The sequence below is a fragment of the Staurois parvus genome, unplaced genomic scaffold (assembly GCF_062004578.1).
Source record: "Staurois parvus isolate SC_StPar_1 unplaced genomic scaffold, SC_StPar_1.0 ptg000023l, whole genome shotgun sequence".
Taxonomy (NCBI): domain Eukaryota; kingdom Metazoa; phylum Chordata; class Amphibia; order Anura; family Ranidae; genus Staurois; species Staurois parvus.
The window spans coordinates 2,436,213-2,452,914 of record NW_028317819.1 but is presented as its reverse complement, the minus strand read 5'-3'; positions in this window follow the sequence as shown (position 1 = coordinate 2,452,914).

The window sequence follows — 16,702 nt, the reverse complement described above, 5'->3', positions numbered from 1 at the left end:
AGCCAGTGGAGGGAGAGGCAGAGGGGGGTGGCAGAGGTGGAGCGGCTGGTGAGGTGGATGAGTCTGGCAGCTGAGTTCAGGATGGTCTGAAGCGGGGAGAGTTTGCACTGGGGTAGGCCGGTGAGGAGGGAGTTGCAGTAGTCGAGGCGTGAGATAATCAGGGAGTGCACAAGTAGTTTAGCGGTGTCTGGGGTAAGGAAGGTGCGTATTTTGGCGATATTGCGGAGGTGGAGCCTGCATGTGTTTGTCAGTGATTTGACATGAGGTTGGAAGGAGAGGTTAGAGTCCAGAATGACCCCAAGGACTTTGGCTTGCGGGGCGGGATTGATGGTGGTGATGTTAGTAGTGATGGATAGGATGGGGGGGGGGGGCGTGGGCAGGAGGGAAGACGAGAAGCTCGGTTTTGGAGAGGTTGAGTTTGAGGAAATGGAGCGACATCCAGTCAGAGATGTCGTTTAGGAGGTGAGTGATGCGGGCGGAGAAAGTGGAGGTGAGGTGAGGGGTGGAGAGGTAAATTTGAGTGTCATCAGCATAGAGATGGTAGTTGAAGCCGTGGGAGTGTATGAGTTTGCCAAGGGAGGAGGTGTAGATGGAGAAGAGAAGGGGTCCAAGGACAGAGCCCTGGGGGACCCCAACAGAGAGGGGGAGGGAAGGGGAGGTGGCACCATTGTAGGAAACGCTGAAGGAGCGTCGGGATAGGTAAGAGGAGAACCAGGAGAGAGCGGTGTCTCTGATGCCAAGGGAGAATAGTTTATTAAGGAGGAGGGGGTGGTCAACTGTGTCGAAGGCCGCGGAGAGGTCCAGGAGGAGGAGGACAGAGTAGTCGCCTTTGGCTTTGGCGGTAAGTAGGTCGTTGGTGATTTTGAGGAGGGCGGTTTCGGTGGAGTGTAGGGGACGGAAGCCGGACTGTAGTGGATCAAGGAGGTTGTTGTCAGTTAGGTGGGCGCTTAGGCGGTTGTAGACTAAGCGCTCCAGGAGTTTGGAAGTGAGTGGCAGCAGGGAGATGGGTCTGAGGTTGTTTGGGTCAGAGGGGTCCAGGGAGGGCTTTTTGAGTATGGGGGTGATGTGCGCATGCTTTAGGGGGGAGGGGAATACGCCGGTAGAGAGGGAGAGATTGAAGATGTGGGTGAGGGAGCAGATGAGGGAAGAGGGGGGTGACTGGAGGAGTCGAGAGGGGATAGGGTCTAGGGGGCAGGTAGTGAGGCGGGCTTCAGAGAAGACCCTGGTGACTTCCTCAGTGGTAGCGGGGCTGAAGGAGTGCAGAGCTGGTGGGGTTACGGTAAGCGGGGTCTTGGGTGTGGAGGGGGGCAGTGCGGTTGTGAGGTCAGAGGAGGGAAGAGATGAGGGGGAGATAGGGGGGGGGAGGCTAGGTGGGGAGGTAGATTGCGAGTTGACTATGTCCTGACGGATAGCATCAATTTTATTGTGGAAATGAGTGGCAATCTCGTGGGCGGTGAGTGAGGTACTGAGTGGAGGAGGGGGGGGAGAGAGCAGGGAGTTGAAGGTGGAGAAGAGTCAGCGAGGGCAGGAGGAGAGGGTGTTAATCAGGTTTACGAAGTAAGCCTGCTTGGCGGCGTGGAGGGAGGAGGTGTAAGTGAGGAAGGCAGATTTGTAGAGGGAGAATGAACGGGGGGACCTGGTTTTGCGCCATAGTCTCTCCAGCGCACGACTGCGACGTTTGAGGCATTTAGTGTGGTCGTTCTGCCATGGTTGGAGCGGTCTGGGTTTGATGTAGCGTGTGGTTAGGGGTGCCAGAGAGTCTAGGGTAGCTGATAGTGAGTCGTTGTACGTGTTAGTGGCTAGGTCAGGACAAGACAGTGGAAGGATGCTGTCGTGTAGGCGGTCGGCAGCTGAGTGGAGGGGGGCCGGGTTCAGGTTGCGAAGGTTGCGGCTGGTGATGGTTTGGCGCTCTGGGGGGGGAGAGTTAGGGGAAGGGGAGATGGAGAACGTGAGGAGGTGGTGGTCGGAGAGAGGGAAGGGGGTGTTAGAGAACTGGTTGAGGGTACAGAGGTGGGAGAAGACGAGGTCCAGGGTGTTCCCAATGATGTGGGTGGAGGATTGAGTGTGCTGTGTGAGCGCGAAGGAGGTTAGGTGGGGGAATTGGGAAGTAGCCGGGCTGTTGTCATTGATGGGGATATTGAAGTCCCCGAGGATGATGGTTGGTAGCTCAGAGGAGAGGAAGAAGGGAAGCCAGGCAGCGAAGTCATCCAGGAAGCGGGGTATGGATCCGGGAGGCCTGTAGATCACTGCGATCCTTAGGGGGGTGGGTGAGAAGAGCCGGATGCAGTGAGCCTCGAAGGAGGAGAAAGTTAGGGAGGGAGGATTAGGGAGGACCTGGAAGGTGCTCAGCGGTGATAGGAGCAGGCCGACCCCACCACCTTTGTGACCGCTCAGTCTTGGTGAATGGGACCAGACGAGACCTCCATAGGAGAGTGCCGCAGGGGAGGTGGAGTCAGTGGCCTGTACCCAGGTTTCGGTGATGGCTAGGAGGTTAAGGGAGCGGGAGATAAAGAGGTCATGGATGGCAGTAAGTTTGTTGCAGACCGAGCGGGCGTTCAGGAGTGCAACCGAGAGAGGGGGGATGGATGCGGGGAGAAGGGGCACAGATATGAGGTTGAGGGGGTTACGGCAGCTGGCGGGAGCAGGGGGGTCCCTAGAGGAGGGGTGAGGTGGCGAGGGGCCAGGGTTCGGGGAGATGTCCCCAGCAGATAGGAGAAGGAGAAGGGTGAGGAAGGTGGCATGGGAATGGGAAGTGTAGGAGCGTGTGGGTCTGATAGTGGTGGCACGTGGGTCGGCGGGGGAGTGGAGTAGCAGGAGGAGGTGGTGAGTGCCGTAATGGGGAGAGGGGAGTAGTGAAGGGGCAATGTAGAGCTGTTTTGGGGGGGTAGGCGGGTAGAGGGAGGCGATTTTTGGGATGGTGGAGAGGAAAATGAGGAGGAGGAGTGCAGGAGGCATGTTGGGGTGGGTGCGGTGACAGTTGGGTCAGGGGAGGTGAAGGGATACAGGTCAGGGCAAGGTGTGTGGGGAATCTGTGTTACCATGGGAGAGTCATTTGAGTCCTTCTGTAGGGGTAGAGTGAGGGTGGAGGGCGGCAGCTGGTTGGCAGCAGTCTGTGGGTGCAGTAAGCTGGCGACCATGGGTGCTGTGGCATGTCTTCAGTGGGTACGGTGGTTCGGCTAGTGGAGGGGTCGTAGGGTGCGATGGCTGGGGGTGATGGTAGGCACGGCGACTGGTGATGCTGGCGGCTCGGTGACTGGGGTTGTTGAGGCCAGGCGTCGGGTGCTGAGGGCTCGGCGTCGTGAGGCGCTGAAGGTGTTGAAGGATCGTCATCAGAGTCGAGCGGGGCGTTGCGGTAGCGATCGTCGGCCCTGCGTGGTTTGTGCTCAACCGTGATCTGTTGCGGCCGGTAGGAGAGACTGCGGCTTCAAGGGTCGTGGTGGGCCATTAGTCGCCGGGGCGTCGCCAGAGGGAATAGCGTGCCGGAAATCAGGGTGCTGGGCGAGCGTTCCCTGGTGTGGTGGCTGGCTGGTAATCCCAGGTGGGGTGGTGGGCAGGGGATCCCCGGTGGGATGGTGGCCGTGCTATCCCTGGTGGGGTAGTAGCGATCCCTGGAGGGATAGTGGCTTAGGGTCCCTGGTGGTTTGGGGTTTCAGGTGGATGGTGGGATCCCTGAGTGAGTGAGTCCCTGGAGGCTGGCGGTGTGATGGTGGTTGGGCTCCCTGGTGGGTAGTGGGCGCCCCTGGTGAAGTACCTGGTGTCCTGGAGCGTCGGGGTGGAGGTGGATCCCTCCTGGGTTAGCAGGACCGTTGGTGGTGGTAGCTTCCCGGAGCAGCGGAGGTGTCCCGCCGCGGCCGCAATTCCCGCCGCGATTCCAGCCACGGCTGGCAGGAAACACCGCGGCTTCGGGTGCCGCGGTAGGCCTCAGGCTGCTGCGAACCGTCGGAGCTCCGCTGGAGGGACGGAGTGACTGTGGGTGTTGGTGGGGACCTCGGCAGCAGACACAGGGGCCCGGATGGGCCCTGATGGCAGCGGTAGGGGCGTAGGGGTGATCCCCTGATCGGCGGGGACCGAGGAGCGGAGTGGCAGTAGTCCGGGCTGATGTCCGGCGATCCTGGTCGGCCGCGCCAGAAATCGAGGCCGCGGCTTCAGGTGCCGGGTAGGCCGCAAGTCCCGGAGCTCCGGGAGAAAGGTCCAGTGGCCTTCCCTGGCTGGCGAACAGGGACCGGAGGGTCGTGGGGCCCCCGTCAGGGTCCGCTGCCGCCCAGATGGCAGCGGATTGGGGCCGGGGGAGCAGGAGCTCGCCGAGACACGTCCGTCTCGCCGGACGCCGGGGTAGGCCGCAAGTCCCGGAGCTCTGGGATATTTAAAGAGTAGTGGTTAATGATTCATACTCTGCATGGTCTAGGGGTGTCAGTGGTGTACCCCAGGCTTCAGTATTGGGACCCTTACTTTTTAATATATTTATAAACAATATAGGGTCTGGGATTAAAAATCCCATTTCAGTCTTTGCAGATGACACTAAGCTGTGCATTGGAATAACGTCCTTACAGGATGTCTTCAACTTACAAGCCAACCTCAATGCACTGTTTAATTGGGCAACTGTGACAACAGCGGTTTAATGTTGATAAATGTAAGGTTATGCACTTGGGGGCTAAGAATATGCATGCATCATACATACTAGGGGGAGTACAACTGGGGGAATCAATGGTGGAAAAGGATCTGGGAGTTCTGGTAGATCACACGCTTAATAATGGCATGCAATGCCAAGCTGCAATTTCTAAAGCGAGCAAACTCCTCGCGTAATAAGAGGAATAGACTCCAGTGAGAGAGATATATCATATTACCCCTGTAAATATCATTAAGACCTCATCCTGAATATGCTGTCCAATTTTGGGCACCAATTCACAAAAAGAACATTGGGGAACTGGAGAAAGTACAGAATAGGGCAACCAAACTGATAAGAGGCATGGAGGAGCTTTGCTATGAGGAAAGATTAGAGGAACTGAATTTATTCTCTCTTGAGAAGAGGAGATTAAGGGGGGATATGATCAACATGTATAAATACATCAGTGGTTCATATAGTGAACTCGGTGTAGAGTTATTCACCTCTCAGTCATCACAGAGGTTGTGTCCGACCCAGGTACCTCAATCTGTGAAATTAGTCCAGTGATGTTTTGTGGGATGCTGTCTGAAAAAGACAGGGAGGACTGGGCCTTCAACAGGAGATCATTCATGTATCCCACAACATGAATCCCCTAGGAACCATGCAGGGCCAAAACCAGGCCAAGGATTGTTGGCCATGGACAGGCAACAATTGATAATGTGGATTGCCCACCACAAAATGCAGATGGTGTTGATGAGGTGGAAAATTTTAGATAGGCATCCCAAAAGTCTATTGAAGCCAGAAAGGCAATGACTAGCCTAGCATTTTCCATCCAAAACTTTGAACCCGTGGGAACAAGTTGAGTCTGCAGAGCTAGAATGAGCTGAGCTCCTCTATTTGGTCTGGGAATCGCAGAGTTTTGAGTAGAAACTGAAAACATTCTCCTGTTGGGACAGGGAAGACGATCCCGTGCTCAAAAAACTATTTGACAGCAGCAAGCAAATCTGCCTGCTGTGACCAGGAAGGATAGTGTGAAACTCCAGTTTAGAAGGAACAAAAGTAAAAACAAAGTGCCTCTAAGTGTAGACTGTATAACAGTTTACTATTAAAAAAAGGAAAGTTTAACAACTCCCATCTTGTAAGAGTAATACAGGCTCATAGGGGTAAATGTGCAATACATTTATCGTCAGATGTAGAGAGCCGCCTGGGAAGGGATTCTAGCCGATCAGCAGGAGGCACTGTAAAGAGGGGATGCGTGGATGGTGGAGCCTGGCTGCAGCCCTGGTATGTCCGGAGCTTGTGGTGTTGGCATCTGACGTCATTGGGACTGATGTGTTTCTGAGCATGTGCAGAAGCCGATGTGAACCAGCGCGCTCTTTCATCAGGCATAGAGGGAGCAGAAGGAGGCGGGGGAAGGAAGGGAGCCTTATATGGGACGAGGAGGAGTGACGGACAGGACCGGGCGTGGGGAAAGGACAAGAGGGAAACGCAGAGAGACAGTGAAACGATGTCTGCGTGTTATAGATGATAACATGGTAAGAAAAATGGTCCTGTTGTATGAAAATACAAAGATCGTACAAAATTCATAAAGAACATGGGAAGCAATACAAAGAGTAAGCAATAAGAAATGATCGGTAATAAATAAAAATGTTTTTTCATATGTGTGTGTGTGTGTGTATGTGTGTATATATATGTATGTCATAAAAGAATAGGACGGATATATGTGTATGAATTGGTATAGTAAACACAAATGAGTGGATAAATAAATGAGTATAAATCAATGAATGATCAGTTATGTATGAATGGAGATATATATATATATATATATATATATATATATATATATACATACATACAGTGGGGATCGAAAGTTTGGGCACCCCAGCTAAACATTTGTATTAATGTGCATAAAGAAGCCAAGGAAAGATAGAAAAATCTCCAAAGGGCATCAAATTACAGATTAGACATTCTTATAATATGTCAACAAAAATTAGATTTTATTTCCATCATTTACACTTTCAAAATAACAGTAAACAAAAAAATGGCGTCTGCAAAAGTTTGGCCACCCTGCAAAGTTAATATCTTGTACTGCCCCCTTTGGCAAGTATCACAGCTTTCAATTCTTGTTTGAGGTATCTTTGCCCATTCTTCCTTACAAAAGTCTTCCAGTTCTTTTGAGATTTCTGGGCTGTCTGTCACACACTGCTCTTTTAAGGTCTATCCATAGATTTTCAATCATGTTGAGGTCAGGAGATTGTGAAGGCCATGGCAAAACCTTCAGTTTACGCCTCTTGATGTAATCCCCCGTGGATTTCGAGGTGTGTTTAGGATCATTATCCATTTGTAGAAGCCATCCTCTCTTTAACTTCAGCTTTTTCACAGATGGCATCAAGTTACCATCCAAAATTTGCTGAAATTTTATTGAATCTATTTTTCCTTCTACTCGTGAGATGTTCCCTGTGCCACTGGCTGCAACACAACCCCAAAGCATGATTGATCCAACTCCATGCTTAACAGTTGGACAGAGGTTCTTTTCATTAAATTCTGTGCCTCTTCTTCTCCAAACGTACCTTTGCTCATTCCGGCCAAAAAGTTCAATTTTAACCTCATCTGTCCACAGAACTTGTTTCCAAAATGCATCAGGCTTGTCTATATGTTCATTTGCAAAGTTCAAACGATGATTTTTGTGGTGAGGACGTAGAAGAGGTTTTCTTCTGATGACTCTTCCATGAAGACCATATTTGTACAAGTATCTCTTTATAGTGGAATAGTGTACCACAACTCCAGTGTCTGCCAGATCTTTCTGGAGGGATCGTGCAGTCAAACGTGGGTTTTGAATTGTTTTTCTCACAATCCTGCAAGCTGTTCTGTCTGATATTTTTCTTGGTCTTCCAGATCTTGCTTTAACTTCCACTGTTCCTGATGACTGCCATTTCTTAATTACATTCTGAACAGAGGATATTGACATCTGAAAACACTTTGCTATCTTCTTATAGCCTTCTCCAGCTTTGTGAGCGTCAACTATTTTCAGTTTCAGTTTTCTAGACAACTGCTTAGAAGAACCCATGGTGCTGATTGTTGGGGCAAGGTCAGATGAGTCTGGGCATTTAAAACCTTTGAGATTGACATAACCTGGTCTTCCCAGACGATGATTGAGAACAATCCATGACACTGGCAGGTCTCAGCTTTGCAAAAGTTTGGGCACCCTGCAGAATTTATAGCATGCACTGCCCCCTTTGCCGACGCCATTTTTTTTGTTTTCTGTTATTTTGAAAGTGTAAATGATGGAAATAAAATCTAACTTTTGTTGACATATTATAAGAATGTCTAATCTGTAATTTGATGCCTTTTGGAGATTTTTCCATCTTTCCTTGGCTTCTTTATGCACATTAATACAAATTTTTACCTGGGATGCCCAAACTGTCGATCCCCACTGTGTGTGTGTGTGTATGTATGTATGTGTGTGTGTGTGTGTGTGTGTGTGTGTGGAGATATATATATATATATATATATATATATATATATATATATATATATATATATATATATATATATATATATATATAATGTGTGGACCATATTAGATAAAAGAATAAAAACTACTAGGGCTGACTGTACAAATGATAGGCTGATGTAGGTTTTGTTATGGACAGATGTAAAGATTAGATTTAGATAATATTTATATGCACACACAATTGTCAGGTGATGCGTGTGCATGGACGTGGAAGCCGGAAAGAAATGTCACAAGCACACGCCACCACCAAACTGGGAAATAATACAGCGGGCATTCAGCCAAAAAAAATCATTGAATATTATATCTATCTATTGTAGTATATAATATCTACAGTTGTGTTCAAAATAATAGCAGTATGTTGAAAAAAGTGAATAAAGCTCAAAATCCTTCTAATAGCTTTTATTTCCATACACACAAATGCATTGGGAACACTACACATTCTATTCCAAATCAAAACCTGAAGAAAAAGATATCAAATTTGTGTTGTTCCTCTAAAAAAAAATTGAAGAAAAGTGAATATTAGACTGTTCAAAAAAATAGCGGTGTTTGTATTCTTCTTTACAAACTCAAACATTCACTATATAAACTGAAAATGTTTGAAGACTTTGCTTTCCTTTGAATCGCTTAATTAATATTTAGTTGTATAAGCACTGTTTCTGAGAACTGCTGTACATCTGTGTTGCATGGAGTCAACCAACTTCTGGCACCTGTGAACAGGTATTCCAGCCCAGGATGATTGGACTACATTCCACAGTTCTTCTCTATTTCTTGGTTTTGCCTCAGAAACTGCATTTTTTATGTCACCCCACAAGTTTTCTATTGGATTAAGATCCGGGGCTTGGGCTGGCCACTCCATAACGTCAATCTTGTTGGTCTGGAACCAAGATGTTGCATGTTTACTGGTGTGTTTAGGGTTGTTGTCTTGTTGGAACACCCATTTCAAGGGCATTTCCTCTTCAGCATAAGGCAGCATGACCTCTTCAAGTATTCTGATGTATTCAAACTGATCCATGATCCCTGCTATGCGATAAATAGGCCCAACACCGTAGTATGAGAAACATCCCCATATCATGATGCTTACACAACCATGCTTCACTGTCTTCCCAGTATACTGTGGCTTGAATTCAGTGTTTGGGGGTCGTCTGACAAACTGTCTCCGGCCACTAGACCCAAAAAGAAAAATCTTAATGTCATCAGTCCACAAAATATTGCGCCATTCCTTTTTAGGCCAAGTCAATGTGCTCTTTGGCAAATTGTAACGTCTTCAGCACATGTCTTTTTTTCAACAGTGGGACTTTGCGGGGGCTTCTTGCAGATAGCTTGGCTTCACATAGGCGTCTTCTAATTGTAACAGTACTCACAGGGAACTTTAGACCTTCTTTGATCTTCCTGGAGCCGATTGTTGGCCATTTTGGCTATTCTATCCATTCGAATTGTAGTTTTTCGCTTTCTTTCATGTCTTTCAGGTTTTGGTTGCCATTTTAAAGCATTTGCGATCATTTTAGCTGAGCAGCCTATCATTTTCTGCACTTCTTTATATGTTTTCCCCTCTCCAATCAACTTTTTAATCCAGGTACGCTGTTCTTCTGGACAATGTCTGGAACAACCCATTTTCCTCAGAATTTCAGAGAGAAATGCACTGTAACCACCATGTACAACATTTGCTGCCTTCCTTCCTTAAATAAGGGCAATAATTGCCACCTGTTTTTCAAAGAATGAATGACCTCACTAATAGAGCTCCACACTGCTATTATTTTGAACATGCCCCTTTCAATTAGTGATTCAATTACACAGAATCAGCAGCATGCATGTCATGACTGTTGGGTCTGTTGGATTTTTATTACCCTACTACACCTGCTAGTAAATTATTTGCCATGTAGAAATATAATTTCTACCAAAAACAGTGATTGATCAGGTTAGTGATGTCTGACTGCTATTATTTTGAACACAACTGTATATAAGTAAATAAATAATGTGTGGACCATATTAGATAAAAGAATAAAAACTACTAGGGCTGACTGTACAAATGATAGGCTGATGTAGATTTTGCTATGGACAGATGTAAAGATTAGATAATATTTATATGCACACACAATTGTCAGGTGATCTGTGTGCATGCGCATGCATGAAGCCGGAACAAAATTTCACATGAGCACACGCCACCACCAGACTGGGGAATAATACAGCGGGCATTCAGATAGCCAAAAACAAAATCATCGAATATTATATCTATCTATAGTAGTATATAGTATCTATATGATACTACTATCATGTAGTGGGTTACAAAAATGATAATCTGCGTTATATTATAGTGGCAATCTCCAACTTCTCATTGAGGCCAGCTGGAGATAGGGTATTAAGGGAATGCATCCAAAAAGTTTCCCTGTGGCAGAGCCTGTGAAATGCTCTGCCTCAGGGAGGTCAGTGGTCATAGCCTTGATAACCCAAACGTGGAGTCCAATGTTGGATTTTTTGTGAATCTCTAGAAAGTGTCTAGGGATGTTATATTCATCTTTTCCTCCTTTGATTAGGCAACGATGTTCAACAAATCTAGTATGGAGGGTATGGGTGGTACGACCCATATAAAGGAGGTCACATGGACATGTGAGGCAGTAAATCACAAAACTGGATGAACAGTTGTAGAAATCATTAACCCCTTGATGCCGATTGCAAGCAAATATGCGGCCTCTCGGTGCCTGGGCCTTGAGGCCGAGTGGCCACCTATTTGTGTGCAATTAAAAATACATATGTGCTGAGAGTGCATGCTCCCAGCACATATATCCGCTACTCCCGGAAAGTTCCAGATCTCCCCTTTTGATTGGGACTTTTTCCAATCATGTGACCCCCATTACATAACCCTAAATCCCCGCCCTGCCTCCCGGATTCTGAAAATATTAAAGGGCCAGGAGGCGCCAGTGCCAAGAGGTTAAACTTATAATGCTTGCCTTTGTTATTGAAACCCTCTTGGCCATGTTGAACAAAGCAACAAGTTTTGCAAAAAACCTTATGGCACCGATACATGCCCACAATGGGAGTAGAAAATAAAGAAGGTGCTGGAGTGGACTGGACAGGTTTTAGTTTGCTGGGGGCTATTTTATTCTTTAAGTTCGGCGCTTTCCTGTAGGTGATAGTGGGTTTATAAGGAATAAAATCTATCAGGTGGGGATCTTCCAAAAGGATATTCCAATGTTTGTTTAGGATGTTTTTCATTTTCCAGTGTTTACCATGGAATCTGGTGGTGAATCTGACTGTGTAGTCAGTCATCAATGGGTCTGGTGGTTTTGGGTTTGCCTAGTATATATAAGTTGTAGACTTCTTCTATAAGTGTGTCGGCGTACTCTTTTTCTCTAAATTTTTTCTTAAGAGTGAGACTTTGTTTAATATAACCTGTTTGGTGCACTTTTGCCAAAGGCGACAGAATTGACTTTTTGGGATACTGTATATCCAGGTGGGGTAGTGGCAGCTCTGATAATGTAAAAAAGAATTACCTGATGTTTGTTTGGTGTAATTTTTAGCTATGATTTTGCCATTCTCATGACTCATTTCTAGATCTAAGAAGGTGAGATGATCTAGGTTTTTTTCATGTGTGAAGTGTAGACCAAACGGATTATTGTTGCAGTGAGCGACAAAATCATCTATAAGGGACAGGGACCCATCCGAAATGATAATAATGTCATCTATATATCAACCAAAAGTAAGATGTGCTGCAAATGGGTTGTGCCAAATGTAAAGATGTTCCCAGTAGCCCATGGCTAGTTTGGTAAACGATGGTGCAAAATTGGCGCCTATAGCAGTCCCTTGAAGTTGAAGAACGAATTCTCCATCAAAGTTAAAATAGCTGTGCGTCAGGCAAAATTTTTTTTTCTTATTTGTGTTCTTTTTAAGGGTATTGAGCCAGGACGTGGGAATAGAATGATTAATTTCTGTGATTTCCGTGCCTAGGACTTGATGAGTCAATTGTTCAAATCTGGAATATCTGTGTGAAACAAGTATATCTATCCCTTTGGCTGTGCAAAATTCTGAGATGGATGTCCATTCTTTTTGAACGTCAGAAGTAAGAAAGGGTCAAGTTTTGAGAATCCTAAGGCCTCTAGAAGTCATCTTGAAATGTCTATATTTTTGTAGAAAATAAAATTGTCCCAACATAGAGTATTGGCGGAATGGATGATTCTAATTTTTTGAATTTCCCTTTGAGTGTGCAGAGAGGAGAAAAAGTGGCGTTGGATAAAACAGAGTAGAGATCCTCTAATATGCCATATTTATGGGACTCCGAATAAAGATGCATCATTGTACATCAATAAAAAAAAAATACCAATATAACAATGGAAGCAATAAATGATTACTAAAGAATAGAGAAAAAAAATAATAAAGAAAAACAAAGGCAAAATTAAATGAATAATAAATGGATAACGATATCCGTAAAAAGTTAAATATAAAAACAATTACATGGTGCATAGTAAACATGAAGAGCATTATATTCTTGCTACACTGAAAAGCTTCAGAGAAATCTAGTGCAACGAGAATAAACAAGCGCTTGAATTATGCAGTCCATGTGGTCTTGTGATTAGTATAATATGTTGCAGGTCAGGCAAAAGGTAATCCAGTCTGGGACACTAGGGCAGGCTGTAGTAGAGTAAAGCAGAACTCTGGAGTAGAAGGAACAAAAGAAAAAACACAGCACCTACTAGGGCTGACTGTACAAATGATAGGCTGATGTAGATATTGGTATGGACAGATGTAAAGATTAGATAATATTTATATGCACACACAATTGTCAGGTGATGCGTGTACACGCACATGCATGAAACCAGAACAAAATGTCACATAAGCACACGCCACCACTCGACTGGGGAATAGGACAGTGGGCATTCAGATAGCCAAAAACAAAATCATCCAATATTATATCTATCTATAGTAGTACTTACTAAAAGACATAACCAAACACGAGTAGTAGGACATGGACCACCCCCAGGGACAACAAAAAGAGAGATAGAAACCTGTGAACAAAAAAGTGGGCGATCATTATGTAGTGTGGTACAAAAATGATAATCTATGTTATATTATAGTGGCAATCTCCAACTCCTCGAGGCCAGCTGTAGATAGGGTATCAAGGGCATGTATCCAAAAGGTTTCCCTGTGGCAGAGCCTGTGAAAGTACTCTGCCTCAGGGAGGTCAGTGGGCATAGCCTCAATGACCCAAACCTGGAGTCCAATGGTGGATTTACCCTTTTTAATAATAAACTGTTCTACAGTTTACATTGAGAGACGCTGTGTTTTTGCTTTTGTTCCTTCTACTCCAGAGTTCTGCTTCACTCTACCACAGCCTGCCCTAGTGTCCCAGACTGGATTACCTTTTGCCTGACCTGCAACATATTCTACTAATCACAAGACCACATGGACTGCATAATTCATGTGCCTGTTTATTCTCTTTGTACTTGAAACTCCAGTTTCTCTTACATTCATTGATGGACACAGTGGCTTCTTTAACATTAACAAAGCAGGGTTTTATAGCCCCACCTACAGGAGTAGGACACCAAACAGAAAAAAAAGACTTGGCACCTCCTATGCAGGGGTGTATTTGCCACAAGGCAAACAAGGCATTTGCCTAGGGCTGCATTTTTCCAGGGGGCAGCACCACCCCCAGAAGAAGGGACACATGTGGCATGGGGACCAGGTGGGATCCAAGAGAGGTTGCAGGCTGCTGTATGGTGTATGGAGAGCCAGACTCTTGTTCCCAGGGATGTCTGGAGCTGTGAAGGTGTTTTTCTCTCACCGGGGGGAGGGGGGGGTAGGTGTTAGTGAAAGGTGGGGGGAGGACAGGGGTGTTGTTGGTCAGGCTCTGTCCGTGGGGGGGCGCTCGATTTTTGTGTTGTCTAGGGCAGCACAAAACCTAAATACACCACTGCTCCTATGGTCAGTCCTCTCTGAGTATAAAACTCCCTCTCTGCTAGAAGTCTTGTCTGCCTAGTGTCTCAAGAGTATGGATGTGAAGTTTTGCTGGGACTTGTGCTCCCACAACTTTTCCTTTTATTTTTTTCTTGGACTTTTGTGTTCCTGCAGAGATCTATCAACAGTCGGGCTGGGCGACAGTCTGAATAGATCCAGTGGTCACCTCAGTCTGACCAGCGAGCGCGCACAGACCTCCAGCTCCAACTATGCCCCACGGACCAGGCTGGCCAGTGAGTTAAATGCCTTGTGGGGACACATGGGACCGGGCACTTTTAATTTATGTCACAGTGTACTCCTGGCCGACAGCTTTGGAGGAGAGGAGGATCTATCACAGGAGCTCCACCCACACGCTGTGCTGGATTGGTAAGTAGTGCCCCCCTCCTGTCCAGGATGCGGTGTGGGGCGCGGGTGCTCCCTGGGTGGTCGGTCTTGCAGGGTCCCCTCACCCAATGAATCCAACCTCCCTCCCTCTTTCATACGTAGCCCGGGTACTTCATTCCTGGCTGGACGCTGGTAGTGCAGGCTTCCTCTTCTTCCCTCTGCAGTCTGGGACTCATCTGGGGCTGGAGAAGGCCTTGTCCTGCTGTGGGGGGAGGTGTCCATTATGGTTTGCAGGCCTGCCTGGATCGGGGGGCATGGGGCACGTTGCAGGTGGCTGGAGGGCATGTTATTGTAGCCACGGTGGCCATTTTCTTGGAGGTTTTTGGACTCTAGTGCCAGACATGGTGGCCATTTTTCTGGAGATTTTCAGCCATTTTTGGAGGGTCTGAGTGGCTATCAAGCAGTAGAGGCCAGCTGGGGGAGATCCCTGGAGGCCATTTTCCCATAACCCGCGATGGGTATTCCTTCAGGCACCTTGGGCTTATGGAGGCAGGGCTCAACACACACACACTGCGGGACATGTGGGCACCTTGACAGCTCCCGGCAGTGATGGTGAATCCTCCCTGGGGGTCTCTCTCTCTCTCCCTACTGGGGTAGTCTTCTGTACTGGAAGTGTCCAGGTCCCCTTCTTGCAGCGGTGTCTCCAGATGAAGCCCTGGGTCCCTTGGTTCCCCTTGACGCATTGTCGGCTGTCCTGGAGATGTTCGTGTCCCGTGTGGAGGCAGAAGTTGGCCACAAGGTGAGCAAGAAGCACCCCCTGCCATCGCCCTCATCCTCAGACGATTCTGATACTGAACCAGATCCCGGCAGCATGAGTTCTGCATTTACCACAGATCCTGAGGATACATCCCCTGCTTCTTCGAATGAGGACGGGTTCTCTGCCTCTGTTGCCACACATAAGGCATTGGTAGCGGCACTTAATGATTCAGTGTGTGAAACACTAAATATTGAGTATCCTGCAGGGTCAGCAGATGTGGTACCTGTTCCTTTTAGTATGCACATGCCGGTTCAGGCTGCTAAGGTTTTTCCTTACCCTGAATATTTTGACAGATTTGTTTAGAAGGATTGGAGTAGGCTGAAGTTTCCGTTTGTGCTTCTCAAATGCTTTGCAGTGCGTTATCCCTTTCTGAAGAAGTGGACATCTCTGCCAGTGGTTGATCCTCTCATCTCCAGGCTTAACAAGACCACGTTGATTTTTGTGGAGGAATCCCCCTCCTTTAAGGACCCTGCGGATTGGCACTTAGGCTGGTGTTGGCTAGGGCCTGGTCTCTTAGACACAGACCGAATGGGCCAATGCTCTATGACAAGGCTTGACTTCTAGTCAATTGATCCAAATGTATGTGGAGCTGGCAGATCAGTTGTTCCAGGGCTTAAAGTACATTTATGCCGCCGCCCTTCATGTAGCTCCTTTTCTTTCCAAACTGTACTTCTCGGCCATTGTGCTCCGACGGGTTTTTTGCAGGACCTGACCTGCAAGAAGGCCCTGGCGGGACCTGCCCTTCCTGGGCGACCAACGTTTTGGTGCTACCCTGAATGACATCAAGAACCTTACTGGGGGCAAGAGCACCTTCCTCCCTCAGGCCACGAAGGGGAAGTTACCTTGTCAGAAGTCTGGGCCAACATTTACGGCACATAAACACATTTTTCATCCACAGCCAAGTGACACCAAGCGTCCCTGGCCACAGAAGTCCTCCAAGCTTGCAGATAAGTCTCCCTCAGCATGAAGGTTTGCCTCCACCTGCTTCCAGTGTGGGGTGGGTGTCTTTGCAGGTTTCCGTGCCTGTGGACCCCCTTCATTCACGGGATTATTATACAGGATTTATATAGCGCCAACAGTTTGCTCAGCTCTTTACAATATAAAAGGGAGGCAATACAGCAATGATACAGTTCAATACAAGAGGGTTAGAGGGCCCTGCTCCTTGGAGCTTACAATCTAAGAGGGAGGGGCTGATGGTAAAAAAGGTAATAACTGTGGGGGATGAATTGATATGAGGAATAGAAGATTTTATTATTCGCTGAAGGTGGGATAGGCTTCCCTGAAGAGATAGTTGTCAGAAATCACCTAAAAGTGGGCAGCGTAGGCAAAAGTCGTATAGATTGGGGTAGAGTAGTCCAGAGGATTGGGGAGGTTCTGCAGACGAGCATGGGAGGAGACAAGGGAGATAGAGAGAAGGAGGTCATGCGAGGAGCAGAGAGGACGGTTTGGGTGACATTTGGAGATAAGATTGGTGATGTAATTTGGGGCAGTTATAAAT